The sequence below is a fragment of the Pteropus vampyrus genome, unplaced genomic scaffold, assembly GCF_000151845.1.
Source record: "Pteropus vampyrus isolate Shadow unplaced genomic scaffold, Pvam_2.0 Scaffold115, whole genome shotgun sequence".
NCBI classification, from domain to species: domain Eukaryota; kingdom Metazoa; phylum Chordata; class Mammalia; order Chiroptera; family Pteropodidae; genus Pteropus; species Pteropus vampyrus.
This window is the reverse complement of record NW_011888896.1, coordinates 5,343,880-5,349,164: the sequence shown is the minus strand read 5'-3', so window position 1 is coordinate 5,349,164 and position 5,285 is coordinate 5,343,880. Positions and strand designations below refer to the sequence as shown.

Below are 5,285 nucleotides of genomic sequence, written 5' to 3'. Positions count from 1 at the left end.
AAGAAAGCCCATTGCATTTGGCAATAGGAATCACTGGTAGTCTTAAAAAGAGATGATTCAAATGAACAATAAGTGAAGAAGAACTGTTCCAGGGAGCACTTACTTCATGTGATGTTAACAGGTGTTCTGAAGCAAAAATGGTTCCGTGGTCAAATGCAGTTGGAAAAATTTGATTAAATTAACATTGTCCATTATTTGGCTACTATGAATTTTTAGTTTGCAGATGTGTATTGCACTATAGAAATAATTCTGTGTAGTTATAAACTTTTTAAGGAACTGGTATTCCATACAACAGAATTTGGGAAATATTACACTAAAGATTTTGGCTTTGCTTGGTTTTTATATTTTCATAATAGAGGAGATCTGAATATATTTGTAGGAAGAAAAACAGGATTCAAAAAAGGAGTGTGAAGATGCAGGGAAAAAAGCCACTAGTATTTTTTAAATAAGGATTTAAGATAAAATAGGAAGAAAACACTCTGTTAAAAGTAGAGGAGGATATGAATTTTTCTTTAAATAACAGACTTTTTAAAGAAGATAAAATATATGGGAATATGCTTAACAGGAATTTTTCAAAACCTGTGTGACAAGAGATATAAAAACACTATTTAAAGACACATAAGTAGATTTAAATGAGTCGTGTCTTCATATGTTAGGACTGCCATGACCAAATATCATAGACTGTGTGACTTAAATAGTAAAAATCAATTTCCTCATATTTCTGGAGGCCAGAAGTCCAAGATCGAGGTGCCAGTAGAGTTGGATTCCTCTATCCTTGTTTTGCAGATGGCATCTCCTTGTTGTGGCCTTGCCTTGCCTTTTTCCGTACTTCAGTATCCTGGTGCCTCTTTCTTTTTTTTTATAAGAATACATTTCCTATTCAATTAGAGTTCTACTCTTATGACCTTATTCAACTTTAATTATCTCTTTCAAGGTACTATCTCCAAATATAGTTGCATGGAGGAGGATAGTTAGGACTTAAACATATGAATTTTGGGGGTACACAATGCAGTTCATTGCAAATGAGAAGATGTTCTTTGTTCTTGGTAAGAATGCTTCAATATTATTGATGTAATTTTAATAAAAATCTCCGTGAGCATCTTAAGGAATTATACAAATTGGTCCTAAACTTCATATGAAAAAATAAACAGAGTAGCTAAGGAAAATGGTGAAAATGGAAACCTCTGAGTAAAGCTTAGCTTTGTCTGATATTAAAAATGCAACAAAGCCTCTACAGTCGAAACAGTAAAGAACTGACACATGAATAGACAGATCAATGGAAAAGAATAGATCCAACTATTTATAAAAATCTAATGTATATGATAGAGGTAGTCTCTCAAAACACTAGGGCTAAATAGAATTTTTAACAAATAGCTGTAATTCAGACAATTAGATAGATTTGGGGGAAAAAAAAGATAAAATGAGGGTCATTCCTTTCAACATACACAGGAATAAATCTCAAATCAATTAGACCTTTAAATGTAAAACTAAAACCAAGATATATAAAAATAGAATATAATACGGTTGAACTTTTCTATAATCTAGGTATAAAGAAAAGTTTTCTGTGCCTAAAAATCCAATGCAATAAAAGAAAATATTGATAAATTTTACTAAAAAAAGTAAAAGAAATAAAAACAAAACCGAAACTTTTGCATGGCAAAAATTCACTATAAGCAAATCAGAAGATGAACCAAGATAAGTTATTTTTAACATATCAAAGATTAAGTGCTAATCTCTAATTTATAAAGAATATTTTAAAATTAAGAGAAAAAAACAAAATTCTATAAAAAGGGCAAAAGACATGCAAAGATAATTCACAAAAGGTATAAAATTGTCCTTAAACTTATGAAAAAATGTTCAATTTCAGTCATAACAAGAGAAATGCAAATTAAAATTGCCCTGAGATGCTGTTTTTATTCCACCATACTGGTGAGAATCCCAAAGCTTTAAAGACTACCCTTTTGACAAGGCTATGGGGAAATATTCTCTCCTGTACATTGCTTTTGGGAATAAAAAATTAAACAAGTCATAAGGGGAGGAATTTGGCAATATTTAACAAAATTACATGTTCATTACCCTTTGACCCAGCAATTCTACTTCTAGAAATTATCCCCAAACCTACATATGCACAAGGCTATTCACTGCAGCACTATTTGTAATTACAAATTATTGGAAACTACCTAAATTAAATGTCCAAGTTTTGGAGTTAGTTGAATAAACTATTGTACATACAGGCAGTAGAGTACTATGTAGCTGTAACAAAGAATAAAGCAGAAAACAGATACAGGATGGTTTCCAAGAGACATTATGAAACAAAACAACAAAGTGCAAAAGAACATTTAGAGTATGCTACTTTTCATGTAAGATAGAAGAGAAAACATGCACATATCTGCTTATAATGATAAGAAAAAATAGAATAAACCAGAAAACAATAAAGTTGATTACCTAAAGGGATTGTAGAACGTAGGGACGAATGGGTTAAGACTATAGGAGGGCATAATACTTTGCTCAGAATACTTTTTTGTATAGTTTTGACTTTTGAAAAAAGTCAATCTACAGAATAATCTACAAATTCAAAAAATAAAAACAGTCATTAAAGAGAAGGGCTAACCCTGAAAGCAAATGGAAACAAATGAATCTAATTGTATTTTAAGTGAATACTATAATCTGGCAGAAGGGAGATAAGAAAAGGAATGGAAAGGAAAGAAAGAGGAGAAGGAGAAAGAAGGAATTCAAGTTAATTAATGAACACAGTATTTAACTATATACCCTCAGTTGTGGGCAAGGTAGGGTGCGTATGAGTGTATGTGTTGGGGTGGGTGGGTGGAGGGGAAGAGAACTAAAAATAAATCCCGAACTCGTTTTAATAGTTTCATTTATTGTAGTAGTATTGGTGAAGAAATTCTGCAACTATTTTAGATGTATTAGAAGACTTGAGTAAATAAATAAATATGATGGGAACCAGAATTCTTTCTGTGGAAGAAGGGACATATAAATATGGGACATAATTCTCTCTGTGGAAGAAGGGACATACAAATATATCTACAGAAAAAACTCTGTAGATATGAATTAGAATTGGAAGAATTAGTGTTGGCACTTGATTTTTAAAAAAGTGTGTGTGTGCATCTTTATATGCCTATATATTTTTATTTTCATATATTTATGTACAGATGCATATTTGTATGCTTGTGTATGCATAGATTTCCTAGCTCTGGCTGAAAGAGCCAAGAAGCAAAGACCCCTTCTGTTCCCACAGTAGGAGTGAGCATACATATCACCCAGATCTTGATCTCTAAAACCATTCCTTACTAAAAGGAAGGAAGGCTCCTTAGAAAAATGGCTGACTTCAGAATTGGAGCAGGGTAGATACAAGGTAGACCTGGAACTTCTTGTTAATCCAGATAGTAAAGAAATTCTGGAAAATAATTTTTAAAAAGATGTCACAAGAACACAGGAGCTGACTTTGAAGGCCTCCCACTGGCCAATTCTGGGACAATTTAAGCAACAAAATAATTGAGTACAGTATAAATTCTAACCTGCTGAAAATCATGGTAATTAGTGAATCTTTATTAATGATACTGGGGTGGTGGTAGTGATGGTGGAAGGGCTGTTGCTTACAGTAGAATGCCAAGGACTGACTGTTCTAGAGAGAAAAAAAATAAAAAAATAATAAATTTTGTAACTATTATAGTGAAGACTGGATTAGGCAAGTATCAATAGATGCTAAATCTAGAGGGAAATTTTGCTTAGGAGCGAGATTTTTGTATGGTCTTTTCGTGTCTTCTCACAAATTGCTTCTTAGCAGCAAAGAAGAATAAAAAACAATAAACACATAGCAAAGAAGTCAAACACCTTGATGAAGTGATCAAAATTACTATCATCAATGAGGGACAGACAGAAGTCATGGGGCTCCAAATGTCTATCCTGAGAAGGACACAATACTATAAAAGCATTAGTAGATCAACTGCTAACATTGAATATGAACAGTAGATTTTATAATCCATTATCTGAGAGACTCCTTCTTCTTTTTTTTTAAAAAAACATCAAAAATAGATTTTATTTGTCACTGTGAAAAATTTGATTTTTAAACAAGTTCTTGGACTGCGGGGCTCATATCTACCAGCTCGTTCAACTTCAGTACCTGTCTCGCCCCCAGTAGCTTTTCTAGAACTGCTACCCTCACCATGAAGCTCCATGAGTTTTCCCAATTCAGACTTGGTCTTCTTCAGCATTTTGACTTTTCTAACCAAGACATCATGGAGAGGATAAATAGATTGGCAAGCCTTTTCTATGTCTTTTCCAATGCTATCTGGAATCGATTTATTGACCACTTCTTTCAAGTCATTTGTCTGCACCTCCTGGGTAATGATTTCCATTATCTTCTTCTGGATTTGGTGGACCTGTTGATACTGAGCACAAGAGGTCTTCCAAATCTGATTGTTGTGGTTTTTTTTTTTTTTTTTTTTTTTTAGTAAAACCAATGCAGAGCAGACAAAGCAAATAACCATCGGTTGTCTTGACGTCAATATGAGCTTGAGTCACGGGCTGCCATTTTTTGACCATGGAGCACATTTTGTCACAGGTAAGATCCATGCCATGGAAATTAGGCAATTTTTTCCCTGAACATCCTCAGTAATTAGCTTGAATTTTCTAAATGCAACTTCATTTTGCAGATCAGCTAGGCTCACTTCAAAAACATGACCCTTGAGACCATCAGATGTGATTTTGGTTCTTTGAGTTCTTGTGACTAGTGTTTTCCCAATATTTCTTATATTGAACATAGCTAGTGCTTTCACATCATACCAATCTTTCTTAGAAAATAGGTCAACCACTTTCTTCTTGGATCCTTTTTTGCCGCCTTACATTAGGTGCTCGTTCTTGCTGACGGCCATGGTGCCACTCAGAGAGCCAAAAGGGTGAGACTATCCCTATTCTTAAGAAATACACATTGAAGTATTTAGGGGCAAAGAACCATGATATATAGCTGTATATAACAGGGCAAAATGTTAACAATGGGTAGATCTGGATAAAGAGTATAAGGATATTCATTTGTACTATTTTTATTTTTGCAACTTTTTGAAATTATTTCCAAATAAAAAGTCAACTTAAAAGAGTGTATTTTATAAATAAATTTGTTAAAAATAACAAAGGAAGATTTAAAACATATTATTTAGCAGGTGGGACAAATGGATGCAAATTATTATGGCAGACAAATCTTTCTATAAAACATTTGCTTGATTTACTAAGTAGACAAATGGAAAACAAGCTTGTAGTGTTGTACAATA

General features: G+C 33.0%; 1 pseudogene; it reads right to left on the bottom strand.

The window, feature by feature from the left end:
• Positions 1 to 4,043: 4,043 nt before the first annotated feature.
• On the bottom strand, positions 4,044 to 4,892 carry LOC111743507 (annotated as a pseudogene).
• Positions 4,893 to 5,285: the final 393 nt, after the last annotated feature.